Here is a 17,685-nt window from a genome sequence, read left to right as displayed (position 1 = left end):
ATTTCCTTGTATTTTCTTCTGCCAGATCTATTGTGTTATATTCTCCTACATTCAATTCACATTTCCACAAAATCCAGAGTGTTTCCTTTCAAATGATACCAAGAATATGCATATCCTTGCTTCTGGGCCTGAGCTACAGGCAGTTAGATTAGGGTATGTCTTTAGGCGGAAATTGAGAAGAACGGGGGGTACCCCAGAGAAGTTCATTCCAGTTGATATCCTATAATAATGTGTTTTTTTGTGAATGGGGACCATTTGCATGATAATTTCACACATGAATGTTCAATTCAAGTTCAAGGTTAATATTTGTGTAGAGTTGTGTTGAATGAAATCTGGATTTCCATCCATGTTGCTTTTCCCTCAGCTCTCTGCATCATTATCCCATAGGATTGGTATTTTTTTTATTTTTTTTATTTTACCTTTATTTAACCAGGTAGGCAAGTTGAGAACAAGTTCTCATTTACAATTGCGACCTGGCCAAGATAAAGCAAAGCAGTTAGACAGATAAAACGACACAGAGTTACACATGGAGTAAAAACAAACATACAGTCAATAATGCAGTATAAACAAGTCTATATACAATGTGAGCAAATGAGGTGAGAAGGGAGGTAAAGGCAAAAAAGGCCAAGATGGCAAAGTAAATACAATATAGCAAGTAAAATACTGGAATGGTAGTTTTGCAATGGAAGAATGTGCAAAGTAGAAATAAAAAAATAATGGGGTGCAAAGGAGCAAAATAAATAAATAAATTAAAATTAAATACAGTTGGGAAAGAGGTAGTTGTTTGGGCTAAATTATAGGTGGGCTATGTACAGGTGCAGTAATCTGTGAGCTGCTCTGACAGTTGGTGCTTAAAGCTAGTGAGGGAGATAAGTGTTTCCAGTTTCAGAGATTTTTGTAGTTCGTTCCAGTCATTGGCAGCAGAGAACTGGAAGGAGAGGCGGCCAAAGAAAGAATTGGTTTTGGGGGTGACTAGAGAGATATACCTGCTGGAGCGTGTGCTACAGGTGGGAGATGCTATGGTGACCAGCGAGCTGAGATAAGGGGGGACTTTACCTAGCAGGGTCTTGTAGATGACATGGAGCCAGTGGGTTTGGCGACGAGTATGAAGTGAGGGCCAGCCAACGAGAGCGTACAGGTCGCAATGGTGGGTAGTATAAGGGGCTTTGGTGATAAAACGGATTGCACTGTGATAGACTGCATCCAATTTGTTGAGTAGGGTATTGGAGGCTATTTTGTAAATGACATCGCCAAAGTCGAGGATTGGTAGGATGGTCAGTTTTACAAGGGTATGTTTGGCAGCATGAGTGAAGGATGCTTTGTTGCGAAATAGGAAGCCAATTCTAGATTTAACTTTGGATTGGAGATGTTTGATATGGGTCTGGAAGGAGAGTTTACAATCTAACCAGACACCTAAGTATTTGTAGTTGTCCACGTATTCTAAGTCAGAGCCGTCCAGAGTAGTGATGTTGGACAGGCGGGTAGGTGCAGGCAGCGATCGGTTGAAGAGCATGCATTTAGTTTTACTTGCATTCAAGAGCAATTGGAGGCCACGGAAGGAGAGTTGTATGGCATTGAAGCTTGCCTGGAGGGTTGTTAACACAGTGTCCAGAGAAGGGCCGGAAGTATACAGAATGGTGTCGTCTGCGTAGAGGTGGATCAGGGACTCACCAGCAGCAAGAGCGACCTCATTGATGTATACAGAGAAGAGAGTCGGTCCAAGAATTGAACCCTGTGGCACCCCCATAGAGACTGCCAGAGGTCCGGACAGCAGACCCTCCGATTTGACACACTGAACTCTATCAGAGAAGTAGTTGGTGAACCAGGCGAGGCAATCATTTGAGAAACCAAGGCTGTCGAGTCTGCCGATGAGGATATGGTGATTGACAGAGTCGAAAGCCTTGGCCAGATCAATGAATACGGCTGCACAGTAATGTTTCTTATCGATGGCGGTTAAGATATCGTTTAGGACCTTGAGCGTGGCTGAGGTGCACCCATGACCAGCTCTGAAACCAGATTGCATAGCAGAGAAGGTATGGTGAGATTCGAAATGGTCGGTAATCTGTTTGTTGACTTGGCTTTCGAAGACCTTAGAAAGGCACGGTAGGATAGATATAGGTCTGTAGCAGTTTGGGTCAAGAGTGTCCCCCCCTTTGAAGAGGGGGATGACCGCAGCTGCTTTCCAATCTTTGGGAATCTCAGACGACACGAAAGAGAGGTTGAACAGGCTAGTAATAGGGGTGGCAACAATTTCGGCAGATAATTTTAGAAAGAAAGGGTCCAGATTGTCTAGCCCGGCTGATTTGTAGGGGTCCAGATTTTGCAGCTCTTTCAGAACATCAGCTGAATGGATTTGGGAGAAGGAGAAATGGGGAAGGCTTGGGCGAGTTGCTGTTGGGGGTGCAGTGCTGTTGTCCGGGGTAGGAGTAGCCAGGTGGAAAGCATGGCCAGCCGTAGAAAAATGCTTATTGAAATTCTCAATTATGGTGGATTTATCAGTGGTGACAGTGTTTCCTATCTTCAGTGCAGTGGGCAGCTGGGAGGAGGTGTTCTTATTCTCCATGGACTTTACAGTGTCCCAGAACTTTTTTGAGTTAGTGTTGCAGGAAGCAAATTTCTGCTTGAAAAAGCTAGCCTTGGCTTTTCTAACTGCCTGTGTATAATGATTTCTAGCTTCCCTGAACAGCTGCATATCACGGGGGCTGTTCGATGCTAATGCAGAACGCCATAGGATGTTTTTGTGTTGGTTAAGGGCAGTCAGGTCTGGGGAGAACCAAGGGCTATATCTGTTCCTGGTTCTAAATTTCTTGAATGGGGCATGTTTATTTAGGATGGTTAGGAAGGCATTTAAAAAAAATATCCAGGCATCCTCTACTGACGGGATGAGATCAATATCCTTCCAGGATACCCCGGCCAGGTCGATTAGAAAGGCCTGCTCGCAGAAGTGTTTCAGGGAGCGTTTTACAGTGATGAGTGGCGGTCGTTTGACCGCTGACCCATTACGGATGCAGGCAATGAGGCAGTGATCGCTGAGATCTTGGTTGAAGACAGCAGAGGTGTATTTAGAGGGGAAGTTGGTTAGGATGATATCTATGAGGGTGCCCGTGTTTAAGGTTTTGGGGAGGTACCTGGTAGGTTCATTGATAATTTGTGTGAGATTGAGGGCATCAAGTTTAGATTGTAGGATGGCTGGGGTGTTAAGCATGTTCCAGTTTAGGTCGCCTAACAGCACGAACTCTGAAGATAGATGGGGGGCAATCAGTTCACATATGGTGTCCAGAGCACAGCTGGGGGCAGAGGGTGGTCTATAGCAGGCGGCAACGGTGAGAGACTTGTTTTTAGAGAGGTGGATTTTTAAAAGTAGAAGTTCAAATTGTTTGGGTACAGACCTGGATAGTAGGACAGAACTCTGCAGGCTATCTTTGCAGTAGATTGCAACACCGCCCCCTTTGGCAGTTCTATCTTGTCTGAAAATGTTGTAGTTTGGAATTAAAATGTCTGAGTTTTTGGTGGTCTTCCTAAGCCAGGATTCAGACACAGCTAGAACATCCGGGTTGGCAGAGTGTGCTAAAGCAGTGAATAGAACAAACTTAGGGAGGAGGCTTCTAATGTTAACATGCATGAAACCAAGGCTATTACGGTTACAGAAGTCGTCAAAAGAGAGCGCCTGGGGAATAGGAGTGGAGCTAGGCCCTGCAGGGCCTGGATTCACCTCTACATCGCCAGAGGAACATAGGAGGAGTAGAATAAGGGTACGGCTAAAAGCTATGAGAATTGGTCGTCTAGAACGTCTGGAACATAGAGTAAAAGGAGGTTTCTGGGGGCGATAAAATAGCATCAAGGTATAATGTACAGACAAATGTATGGTAGGATGTGAATACAGTGGAGGTAAACCTAGGTATTGAGTGATGAAGAGAGAGATATTGTCTCTAGAAACATCGTTGAAACCAGGAGATGTCATTGCATGTGTGGGTGGTGGAACTAATAGGTTGGATAAGGTATAGTGAGCAGGACTAGAGGCTCTACAGTGAAATAAGCCAATAAACACTAACCAGAACAGAAATGGACAAGACATATTGACATTAAGGAGAGGCATGCTTAGTCGAGTGATCAAAAGGGTCCGGTGAGTGGAGAGGTTGGTTGGTGATTTAGACAGCTAGCCAGGGCATCGGTAGCAAGCTAGCATAGGATGGAGGTCTGTTGTTAGCTACCTCTTGCGTTCCGTCAGTAGATTAGTGGGGTTCCGTGTGGTAGAGGGGATTAATCCAAATCACACAACAACAACAAAAATAAAAACAATAGATATAGTTATAGAGGCCCAAGAAGAAAACATAATAATAATAATAATAAAAAAATAAATATATATATATATATAAAAAAAAATTGTCCGATTGACTATTCAGATAGCAGCCGGTAAGACAGCTAACGGTTAGCAGGCCGCAGATGGGCGTTCAGGTAACGTCGCGACGGAGGAGCCAGCCGAATAACTCCTTCGGGTAGATAACGTCGGCAGTCCAGTTGTGAAGGCCCGGTGGGGCTCCGCGAAAGCAGTAAAACGGGTCCGGATAGGTGACTGCAGCCCAGGTGTGATTGATGGAACTCAGGAGTGATTGACGGAGCTTGCTAGCTCCGGAATAATTGATGTTTGCTCCGGAATCGACGAAGGCCGATAGTCACACGGATAGCAGCTAGCTAGCTGTGAGATCCGGGTATGAATGTCCAGAGAGCAGTCGAAATCCAGGGACATGGAGAGAAAAATTGGTCCGGTATGTTCCGTTCCGAGCCGCGCTGCGCCGTACAGAACTGGCGATAGATTTTCGGGCTAAAGGATAGCTGATGACCACAAACCGTGGTTAGCTGAATACTAACGATTTGCCAGTAAAGGAGCTAACTAGCTTCTGAACTAGCTTCTGGATTAGCAGCACCCCAATCTACTTGACATGAGAATGATAGCTTTAATGCTATTATACTCATGAAGTTCACTGTCATTTCATGGTTGATTTAACAAGTAATTGGTCCATTTGGCATTTTCAGCATAATGGTACTGCTCTGCCAGCAGACTTTGGTAGAACCAGCAGTATAATGGAAATACCCTGAAATATGACTGATTCGAGATTCCAAGTTCTCTGCTCTTGTAAGAGTAGGGTAAAGATGTAGGATCTTAATTTGAACCAGATTGCTATAGCAAGAAAATAATCCTGCAGCAGCAGGAAATGTTAAATATTATATGGATTATAATAAATTGATTTTTTTGTTGTTGTAGGGGATGATACATTTTTTGTTAGTGCAAATCAAGTCTGGCATTTTAAAGTGTAAATTACAAACTTTAGAACACTTTTCAAACCTTGAATACGCTACAAGTTTGTATTTTCTGCAATGCAGGAAAATTCTCAGCAACAAAAGAGTGTTCAAATTAAGATCCTACATCTGTATGTCTTGGAGAATTCACCTTTCCTCATTTTTATATTATTTATTTCAACATTTTGCCATCTGCTTTTACCAACTGCTTCTACCGACTGTTACTTTTCCATTTAATTAATATTTTTTAAACATTTATTTGATTTACCAATGGAGTTAATTAAATGGATTGAACAATACTAGTGCTGTTCACCAAGAGTACGCTCTAATTCATGGTTTCCCAACCACCTGGCCGGAAAAAAGAAACATAAAAATATACCAAAACAAAAATAAAATAGTTTTCTTCCAAAAATAATAAGTTGGCATATGAACAGCATTATAAGAAATGTTTCATTACTTTTCACAATGCAAATTGTTCATAATAATAAGAGGCTTTTAATTTGTTACATTCAATGTTAAAATGGACTACATTTGACCAAGATATTTAATGTAATTTAAAAAAAATCTGACTCCATGAATGGTGGTCCTCAAGAGCTTTTGACAGTGATTTGGTGTTCCCTGGAACGGTAAAGGTTGGGAATCGCTGCTCTAAATGTTATCTGGTGCTCCTTTCTCTCCAAAAAGTGATCGTCACGCAGATACTCTTTTTCTCTGCTGCAAGTAAGCAGAGATTGTCTACCCTATATCCATATTGATTTCCTGTATCTAATAATGGTTAACACATTTCCTGAAAGTCATTGAGTGTTTTCAATAGTGCACATTTAGATAGACGCTGTTAAAACAATGGGAGTCTCATTTTAGGGTGGAAGCAGTATTCAGCAGAAAGCTGCTCTCCTGTGTTCCTGCCGGGTGGACGGACTGTCACGTTCGTCATAACGGGGAGACCAAGGCGCAGCGGGAGAATACATTCAAATCAAAAATCAAATTTAATTTGTCACATACACATGGTTAGCAGATGTTAATGCGAGTGTAGCGAAATGCTTGTGCTTTTAGTTCAGACAATGCTGTAATGTAATCTAACCTAACAATTCCAAAACTACTACCTTATACACACAAGTGTAAAATAATATGTACAGAAATATATATGAATGAGTGATGGTACAGAATGGCATAGGCAAGATTCAGTAGATGGTATAGAGTACAGTATATACATATGAGATGAGTAATGTAGGGTATGTAAACAAAGTGGCATAGTTTAAAGTGGCTAGTGATACATGTATTACATACATGCGTACTGGACCCTGGAGGCGCACTGGAGGCCTGGTGCGTGGTGCCGGCACTGGTGGTACCGGGCTGGGGACACGCACCTCAGGGCGAGTGCAGGGAGGAGGAACAGGACGTACTGGACTGTGGAGGCGCACTGGAGGTCTGGAGTGTAGAGCTGACACAACCCGTCCTGGCTGGATTTTTATTTTCGCCCTGCAGGGCGCTGGCACAGGACGCACTTGGCTGTGCAGACTCACCGGAGACACAGTACGCAGAGCCGGCGCAGGATATCCTGGTCCAAAGAGGTATACTGGAGGTATACTGGAGACCAGGAGCGCCTCCTTCCTGGCTGGATGCCCATTCTACCTCTGCCAATGCGAGGAGCTGGAATAGAGCGCACCGGGCTAGAATAGTGCACTGGAGACACCATGCGCTCTACCGCATAACACGGTGCCTGACCAGTAACACGCTCCCCACAGTAATCACAAGGAGTTGGCTCAGGTCTCCGACCTGACTCATGCAATCTCCTCATGTGCCCCCCCCCCCCAATTTGTATTTATTGGGGCTGCCTCTCGGGCTTCCGTGCTAGCTGTGTACCTTCATATCGTCCCTGTACCTCTATTCTCCTGTATTTCTCCTTGTAGTATCGCCGTTCCACTTTCACTGCCTCTAACTCCTCCTTAGGAGGACAATACTCCCCCGGCCGTGTCCAGGGTCCTGCTCCATCTAATATCTCCTCCCAGGTCCATTTCCCAATTAAGCACTGTTCCTCCTTTTCACGTTGCTTGGTCCTTGTTTGGTGGGTTATTCTGTCACGTTCGTCATAACGAGGAGACCAAGGCGCAGCGTGATAAGAATACCTTCTTCTTTTATTACACGAAGAACACTAAACAAACTAACAAAACGACCGTGAAGCTATAAGACACGAGTGCTGACAGGCAACTACACATCGACAATAACCCACCAAACCAAAATGGAAAATGGCAACCTAAATAGGATCCCCAATCAGAGACAATGATAAACAGCTGCCTCTGATTGGGAACCAATATAGGCCACCATAGACCTATATTTACCTAGACATACCAAAAACCCCATAGATATACAAAAACCCTAGACAAGACAAAAAACATACATACCACCCTCGTCACACCCTGACCTAACCAAAATAATAAAGAAAACAAAGATAACTAAGGTCAGGGCGTGACACGGACAGAGGGAATTAAACAGCAGCAGAGCCAGAGACAGCCCAGTGAAAGATAGCTGTAATGAGCTATTGATCCAGCCACCAAATGAAGACATTTCCTGAGGAATGTCAGTGGTATGCAGTTAACAAACCTAATTTATTTGTGTTTCACAGCATGAATATTTAATCCAGGAAGTAGATTTAACTGTTTTTTAAGATGCAAGAGAGATATATCGCCTCTTCCTCAGCGATAGTCTGCTAAGATTTATTTTGCTGTTAAAGGGATTTTTCATTTGCCTACTCCTCACACTTTATGACAAGGCTGTCAGAGACTTGCTCTTCTCATTATTGTTAAACTGGTATTTATGGATGTTGTTTCAGTATTTAGCAGGATTTATTATATAACAAAACTTATTAAACAGTTCCTAAAATAAGTGTCTCTCAAGGCAGTTAATTTGTAGTATTATGTGGATTATAATCAATGGACATTTTATGTAGGGCTGGGAATTTCCAGGGACCTCACGATACAATATTATCACGGTACTTTGGTGCCGATATGTTATGTATTGCGATTCTCATGATTGTATATGCAATGTGATTCCATACTGTGATTTTATTGCGATTCGATGTTCCGAATGTATTGCTCACCATATGTCTGCTACAGAGGGCCAAGAGGGCCATGAGAAAACACGTTTTGATTGGTCATGGAAACAATAGTGCTGACAACAAATTGACTCCCTTTTTAAAAAGAAGATGGAGAAAAAGCTATTAAGGAAAAATATTGGAGTTGTGGTACAGGTACTAGCGCAAAATAATATTGCAATATTGTCAAAATGGTACAATACAATATATCATTAAAAAACAATCTCCCGATATGTAAGTGTATTGTTTTTTTCCTCTATACAGATTTTATGAAGTGGTAGATACATTTTATGTTAGGGCAAATCAAGTCTAACATTTTAAAGTGGAAATTCCATACTTTGGAAGCCTTTTTAAACCTCTAATACACTACAAGTTTGCATTTCCTGCTGTGCATAAAAGTTTTCAGCAACTGAAGAGTGAGCAAATTAAGATCCTACATCTGTACAGCTAAGTTGCTTTCAAGGTAGTTAGCGCTACAAGCTCACATGTTATCAGTGCTGACAGTGACACTACCCACCCGGTTCTACCCCCCCCCCCCCCCCCCTTACATGAGCTGGGTCCACGGCTCAAATTAACATAATTACATCACATTTAGTAAGCAAACTGGATGCTGAGGGCTCACTCCATCACGCAACCTATTTTTAACCAGGGCCAAGTATACTGTATTCCTGAGGTTACTTCCTTCCTGTATATGGTACACATAGACTACAGCCTTATACACACCACATAATGTTTTGCAGTGTGCAAAGTTATGCAGGACTTTTCTACCATCACATTATCCTCCACCATCTGAGCAACCTCCACCTGTATTCATGCCATTTAAAAACTGTCCCGGTTACCACGGAAACAATGTGAGTGTATTCTATTATAGCACGTAAATTAAAGTCATTCTACCACTTTGCATACGGTACTTATCTGAATCATTCTCTCCCTGTAAGCAGCACCTCAGGTATTTGTGTGATAATGATATCCAAAGTTCTGCTGTGCCCCACTCCCCACTGTGCTCTTAATAAGGGTTTTTGAGGAACATTTAGTATCTGCTGTTTGGATTCTTAGCTTACTCGGCCTCGCATGGCCCAGGCTCCAGTCTAGTGTTGTTTGAGAGCCCCAGTCTAGAGTTTACAGGCTCCAGTCTAAAACGCGCCTGGTCTCTTGTTAACCCTGCACATTACCTTATCCTACCCTTGATCTCGCTGTTCAATTGAGATATCTGCTGCATCTTTACTGCACAGCCCTTGGTGTCTCTTGAACTACGATAATTGTTGTGTCTTGAGAACCTCATATTTCTCTCTCCCGGCTGATGCCAGCCTCTGAGCCTTATGTCCGATATTGACGACACTGCCATTCCCCACCCCATAAAAGATTCATGCCATTTTAACAACCTCTGCGTCTGCTTTCCACCACAAGCATAGACTAAGAGATATTGGCCTCTTTATTGGGCCTTGTTGCAGCAGAGTCAATGATGTGTGTAATAAAACAATGTATTATTCTGCTAGGGCAGCAAGCAGGAGACAGACCAGGAAGTGCTGAGAGCAGTACTAGTGGTGAGGAGGGATATACAGCATGGACACTGATGAGCATAGTTGACCCTCCGCCATGACCTTATCAGGGCCCACTATCTGCACACTCTCCAACCTGGCACTTGTCAATGACAACAGTGTGATTATGACCCACAGTCATACACCTGCTTGGTGAGTAACTTTCCTGAGGGAATCAAAGTAATGTGGAAATAGAGAGTAAACTTTTACAACTGCGGCTCAGCTCTGTGGTATAGGGATGCTGTAAGGTTTCTTCTCCCTTGATTGGCTAGGGTTTCTATCTCAGCTGCCTGTGTTTCTCCCTGCCTTATCAGCCCACAGCGGGGCTCAGGCCAAGCTAGAAGCTTGAAGAGTTACTGGGACATTAACCGAGAGAGCTGACGGCACAGATTCCTTCTCTCAGCTCTTAATGTGCTTTTGCATGGAAAATTAGAGCACTGGGTTGATTTTTGAAGCACCTGAAATTGCACCGCAAGAGGTTGTAGTCCTATAAAACATTGTTAAATTGCACCCAGATGAGACAGATTTATGTAACTTTTTTTTTTTACTACTACTCTGTGCGTCTTCACATTATATCTGTGAATTGGCTGTCAAACTCTCTCTCTTTATCTTTCTCTCTCTCTCCCCCCTACCTTCTCTCTTTCGATCTGACTCAAAAGTGTTTAAGTGCGGAACCATTGGCCTGGGCAGATCTGTCAATCCCAGGCCCTCAAATTGTTTGACAAAGTGGGAAATCAGGTGTAGTTCACTGCCTGCCCTCTCTGACAGGGCGCCCACCTCTCTATTCAAGGAGGGGATAAGTACATGGAATATTCCCCTGATGGATTCAATTGCTGTCAGAACCTAGAATTCAATACCAATCATCTTTTTATTACCATGGCTTAGTACTGTCACTAAAATTGCCCACATTGAAATTCTGATCTGCTATACAAACACTGAGAGTAAATGTACAACAGTACTGTAGGTGTTTACCCAAAGGTCCTACGGGTTATCTGCATAGACATGTGGTAGGCTGAATAGTGTCAACCTGTCTCTTCTTCAGCATTCTTTTCTCTGGTGGGAGGCATGAATGAGTAATCCTGTTAGCTGTGTGGCAGTCTGGGTACAAGTCAACAAGCCCAGTTGAGCAGCATAGCCAGAGCCAATTAGTGGGTTTCTAGAGAGTTCCATGTGAACAAGAGAGCCTCTGGGATCTCAGCCTCCCTGAGGCAGGGACACGGTCACATGATCAACCCACTGCATGATTGATATTGGATTGGACTTCTATCAGAGGAAGTAACCTAAATGAGTCAGCCACACGCATGTGGGCAGAGATAATGCTGACTGGTATTCTATATTCTAGTATTTACAGGAACAAAACAACAACAAAATAGTCTATATCATACATAAAACAATACATCACAACAAAACAATATCAGGTATTACCAAATTGGGGTACAAGCAATTCTGTCGGGGGTACGCCAAATAAAAATGTGATTCACATTTAATTTATATATATATATATTTTTTAAACAGTCCATTTGTATTTTCCAACGGGGCTATACATTTGGGTTAGCTTTTTTTCTCACCTGAGTAGCCTCGTTTCACTGCCAAAAATAAAATTAAACCATCTAGTGTTCAGTGAAATAACAACACAATGTCAAATACAGGTAACCTAGTCAAATAATTGACATGCAATCACATTAACCGTTACTCTCTCACAGGAATTCCACGAAGTGTCGGTGTGTAGCCAAACATAGCTGCTGCTCACTCCGTTTGCTCGAAAATTGATAAATGGTTAAAAAAAGTAAGGTCCACGTCCATAAAGATACATACAGTTGAAGTGGGAAGTTTACATACACCTTAGCCAAATACATTTAAACTCCGTTTTTCACAATTCCTGACATTTAATCTGAGTAAAAATTCCCTGTCTTAGGTCAGTTAGGATCACCACTTTATTTTAAGAATGTGAAATGTCAGAATAATAGTATAAATAATTATTTTTTTCAGCTTTTATTTCTTTCATCACATTCCCAGTGGGTCAGGAGTTTACATACACTCAAATAGTATTTGGTAGCATTGCCTTTAAATGATTTAACTTGGGTCAAATGTTTCGGGTAGCCTCCCACAAGCCTCCCACAATAAGTTGGGTGAATTTTGGCCCATTTCTCCTGACAGAGCTGGTGTAACTGAGTCAGGTGTGTAGGCCTCCTTGTTCGCTCACGCTTTTTCAGTTCTGCCCACAAATTTTCTATAGGATTGAGGTCAGGGCTTTGTGATGGCCACTCCAATACTTTGACTGTGTTGTCCTTAAGCCATTTTGCCATAACTTTGGAAGTATGCTTGGGGTCATTGTCCATTTGGAAGACCCATTTGCAACCAAGCTTTAACTTAACTTAGTCGTAACCTGACTGATGTCTTCAGAGGTTGCTTCAATATATGCACATAATTTCCCCCCTCATAATGCCATCTTTTTTGTGAAGTGCACCAGTCCCTCCTGCAGCAAAGCACCCCCACAACATGATGCTGCCACCCCCGTGCTTCACGGATGAGATGGTGATCTTCGGCTTGCAAGCCTTCCCCTTTTCCCTCCAAACATAACGGTCATTATGGCCAAACAGTTCTATTTTTGTTTCATCAGACCAGAGGAGATTTATCCAAAAAGTACAATATTTGTCCCCATGTGCAATTGCAAACCGAAGTCTGGCTTTTTTATGGCGGTGTCGGAGCACTGGCTTCTTCATTGCTTAGCGGTATAGGACTAATTTTACTGTGGAAATAGATACTTTTGTACCTGTTTCCTCCGGCATCTTCACAAGGTCCTTTGCTGTTGTTCAGGGATTGATTTGCACTTTACGCACCAAAGTACGTTCATCTCTAAGAGACATAATGCGTCTCCTTCCTGAGCGGTATGGCGGCTGCGTGGTCCCATGATGTTTATACTTGCGTACTATTGAACGTGGTACCTTCAGGCGTTTGGAAATTGCTCCCAAGGATGAACCAGACTTATGTAGGTCTACAATTTTTCTTCTGAGGTCTTGGCTGATTTCTTTTGATTTTCTCATGATGTCAAGCAAAGAGGCAGTGGGTTTGAAGGTAGGTCTTGAAATACATCCACAGGTAGACCTTCAATTGACTTAAATGATGTCAATTAGCCTATCAGAAGCTTCTAAAGCCATGACATAATTTTCTGGAATTCTCCTTGCTGTTTAAAGACACAGTCAACTTAGTGTATGTAAACTTCTGACCCCATGGAATTGTGATACTGTGAAATAATCTGTTTCCAACAATTGTTGGAAAAATTACTTGTGTCATGCGCAAAGTAGATGTCCTAACCGAGTTGCCAAAACTATAGTTTGTTAATAATACATTTGTGGACATCTTGGCAATGTTCTGTTATAATCTCCACCCGGCAGAGCCAGAAGGGCCACCCCTCATAGCCCGGTTCCTCTCTAGGTTTCTTCCTAGGTTCTGGCCTTTCTAGGGAGATTTTCCTAGCCACCGTGCTTCTACACCTGTATTGCTTGCTATTTGGGGATTAAGGCTGGGTTCCTGTAGCACTTTGAGATATCAGCTGATGTAAGAAGGGCTTCATAAATAAATTAGATTTAATTTAGTATTGACAGTATTGAAAAACCATCCCGTAGTATTTCCTAAAACCCCAGTATAGGGTAAATACAATATACCGGCCAAGCCAACTATGTAATAGTGTGTGTTTCCCAGCCTCTGTTTTGGACGTAGGAGCTGTAAAGAGACCCCTGGTGTCAGCCTCCTATATTCTACATTTTATTGGAGGCTGACATGGGGCCGAACGACAGATTTGTACCTCGTCAGCTCAGGGGTTTAGAACTTGTAACCTTCCAGTTACTAGTCCAACGCTCTAACCACTAGGCTACCCTGCCGCCCCTGTAAGGTGTTGCTCAACATTGTTGAAGAAGAAAAGCCCATAAGATGAGGGATGCAGTGTTAGCAGCGTTTCCTCCAAGGTATGACAGGTATACAGGTTAGTGGGAAAAGTAACGGCTCTCTCAGGTTCGCTCGTTGGAGTGGCAATGGGATATGGTTATTTTAAAGGTTGGCTTTCCAAGCTTAGACTGCTGGCGGTTATTGTAAAACAGCACCTCATTTCACAAAACAAGCATACAAGAAGGGTACAAATGTATCTATTTGTATTCCCCTCCAATTGGGGACTTTTACAACACTTTCTCCTAGAAATACTATTGCTTGTCAGATGGCAGACAACATAAATGTGTATTTCTAGCGTTGTTTCCCTTCCTTGGTAAATTAGCCTCCTACAGTATGCGAAAAGTAAGTAAAAAAGTGAACAGTTTGTTTCTGTAGTCCCAAGTGCAACACAGCCCAGAAAGAGCTCTGTCATACACTGGCCCTATCTCATCACACCGTCATTTACCCTCACAAACCAAGCATGAAAGAGGGAAATACATTGCTTCCTATATACAGTACCTAGTGGATTTCATCTCAAAGCATACCTGGAATGTCAACCGGAACTTAATAGTTTGGTAGCCTCCTCTTGGGGTGAGAAGCTATGAAAACTGTTATCTCTCTCTCAATTCAAAGTAGCTTTATTGGAATGGTAAACATATGTTTACATTGCCAAAGCAACAAAACTGAAAAAACAAAAAACAAAACAAAAGTAAACTATTACAAATGAACCGTAAACATTGGACTCACAAAGGTTTGAAAAGATTAAGACATTTCAAGTGGTATATTATCAGCTTTGTACATACAGTGTTTTAACAATGTGCAAATAGTAGAGGAAGATAAATTAACACCAAAATATTGGTGCTATTCACAATGTTGTTTGTGCTCCACTGGTTGCCCTTTTCTCATGGCAACGGGCCAGAAATATTTCTGCTGTGATCTCTCTCTCTCTCTCTCTCTCTCTCCTTCTTTAATGAAGGATGCAGCCTGACTCGATACTCCTTCAAGTGGGAAGGGAGGCTTCGATCGGCTTGCAGGGCAACTGTAAAACATTCAAAGGAGTTTTGTTCAAACTTGCTCAACAGATGAACAATATTAGTACTGCCAATGAACTGCTCTACTGTGGAGCAATCGTAAACACCACAGTGATCGTAAAATATATTTTAATGTTGCTCACTTATATAGTGCACTGTGATATCTGTCACTGTGACTCATTTTATGAGATAACCATTCCTGTCCAATGCTGTAGATGGATAGGAATAGCACAGAATGGTGTTGAAATGCACAACTGTATTGTGGTGATTAGACTGAATGAAATCACCCATAGCCTGATGTGGACCAGATGTCTCTCAGTCTCAGACAGGTGGAGAGCAAACCTGGGCTGTTCAGACAGGTGGAGAGCAACCCTGGGCTGTTCAGACAGGTGGAGTGCAACCCTGGGCTGTTCAGACAGGTGGAGGATAACCCTGGACTGTTCAGACAGGTGGAGAGAAACCCTGGGCTGTTCAGACAGGTGGAGAGCAACCCTGGGCTGTTCAGACAGGTGGAGAGCAACCCTGGGCTGTTCAGACAGGTGGAGAACAACCCTGGGGTTAGAACGTAACACGACCACAGGTTAACCTGTGTAAAATAGAGTCAGTACTTTGAACAGTAGTATTGAAAGGGCGGTAGAGAAATAGTAGGCTCCACATGAAAAGGGATACATGGAATGGCTTTGTGCCCTACATAATGTAGTTCAGAGATTATGCTACTGTAGCAGCCTGTGCCACGTTGGCCAGAGGAATGTATGTACACTTTAAAACTGTCATATTCAGTGCTGTTAGCATCCTGTTTAAAGCAGGCTGAAATGTTTAATGGATGTTGAGATAAATGTATGTTGTCACTCTAGGGTGAGGGAAAGGAATGCAGCGATGGTGTTTCCTCTGGACCCGGTCTTAGCACTCTCTCCCCCCAGCAGCAACAGAACAGCACACTGACAGCACTGTGTCACGGGAACAAAGCGGTCTGCTTGCTACTCAACTCCAACATGGCACTCACTTTCTCTCTGTCTGAGTCACACCACTCTCACTCGCTAAGAGAAGGAAAAAGCCATGAATCACTCCAACACAAACACACACAGCTGGAGAGCATTTTGAAGGGAGGGAGGGAGGCTGGGAGCAAGGGAGGCTGGGAGGGAGGGAGCAAGGGAGGCTGGGAGGAAGGGAGGCTGGGAGCAAGGGAGGCTGGGAGGGAGGGAGGCTGGGAGCAAGGGAGGCTGGGAGGGAGGGAGGCTGGGAGGAAGGGAGGCTGGGAGGGAGGGAGACTGGGAGGGAGGGAGGCTGGGAGGAAGGGAGGCTGGGAGGGAGGGAGGCTGGGAGCAAGGGAGGCTGGGAGGGAGGGAGGAATGGAGGAAGGGCGGGATTGTGACAATAATTTCTCTCCAGCTGCCTGCTTCTGAAGTAGCGCTGTAAGGTGATCTCAGTTGATGGTTTGAGAACAACACTTATCACACTCCATGAACTATTTGTATACTGAAAACCAATATGAACGCTGCATGTTAAGTGTTGGTCCCATGTTTCAAGAGCTGAACTAAAAGATCCTAGACATTTTCCATACTCACAAATATCTCATTTCTCTCAAAACATTTTACATCCCTGCTAGTGAGCATTTCTCTTTTTGCCAAGATAGTCCATCCACCTGACAAGTGTGGCATATCAAAAAGCTGATTAAACAGCATGATTGTTACACAGGTGCCCCTTGTGCTGGGGACAATAAAAGGCCACTCTAAAATGTGCAGTTTTGTCACTCAACACAATGCCACAGATGTCTCATGTTTTGAGGTAGCGTGCAGTTGACATACTGACTGCAGGAATGTCCAACAGCTGTTGCCAGTGAATTGTTCATTTCTCTACCATAGACCACATCAGCCCAGGACCTCCACATCCGGCTTCTTCACCAGCGGGATATTCTGAGGAGATGGGGCGGGTACAATAAAGCTCTTTTGTGGGGAAAAACTCATTCTGATTGGTTGGCCTATAGCCCCCCAGGCCCACCCATGGCTGCGCCCCTTCCCAGTCATGTGAAATCCATAGATTAGGGCCTAATTTATATATATCAATTGACTGATTTCCTTCTTTGGACTGTATCGTGGTAAAATGTTTGAAATTGTTGCATGTTGCATTTATATTTTTGTTCAGTACAGGTAGTTATTATTATATCTGAATCACGTTAGAGCCCTAAGGTGAAGCACTTACAGGAATAGTTAAGTGAGTGTGTATCCTTTCTCTGTCATTCCATATATCATCCCTCTTGCAGATGGAGTGACCCTGTGCACCATTTTCCTGATGCCTTCCTACAGTGCGTCATATGTTGGGACAGGATACTTCAGGAGCCGAGGAGGAGCTCTCAGGTTGCTGTCTAAAGGAGAGCAATAGGCCTGGGGAACACCTGGTGTTGTCTGTACAGTCTGCCTCCAGAGACAGTAGAGAGAGGAAGAAGCCACCCACAGCTGTATTTTGTTCTATGGGGCCTGACCAGCTGTAACTATCACAGCTATCCAAATACTCTGCATGAGCCAGCACACGAATGACATTGAGTGACATGGGCTCTCCATGTCTGGCTATGTGTAGTGCTGATAGGGCTGTGTTGTTGCCTAGAGCCCAGAGGTATGAGGACATAGGCAGGAGGAGGCCAGTGGAGCATAACTGACTGCTTCTGGCTCAGGTTGCTCCCCCTGGGAAAGGCCGCTCACGACCTCTCCCCCTGGCCCTCTCCTCCCCCTGCCCTCGATCTCCTCCTTCCCTGGCCCTCTCCCCTGGCACTCCCCTCCCCCTGCCCTCCGTCTCCTCCTCCTCTGGC

General features: G+C 43.6%; 1 protein-coding gene across 1 annotated transcript in view; it reads left to right on the top strand.

The window, feature by feature from the left end:
• LOC116374700 (ryanodine receptor 3-like) overlaps nt 1-17,685 on the top strand; it is a 71,924-nt gene that overhangs the window by 15,226 nt on the left and 39,013 nt on the right. The gene's annotated exons all lie outside the window — the stretch shown is intronic.

The sequence above is a fragment of the Oncorhynchus kisutch genome, linkage group LG7 (genome assembly GCF_002021735.2).
Source record: "Oncorhynchus kisutch isolate 150728-3 linkage group LG7, Okis_V2, whole genome shotgun sequence".
NCBI lineage: Eukaryota > Metazoa > Chordata > Actinopteri > Salmoniformes > Salmonidae > Oncorhynchus > Oncorhynchus kisutch.
The sequence above is the reverse complement of the archived record's forward strand: the minus strand, read 5'-3'. Positions and strand labels throughout refer to the sequence as shown.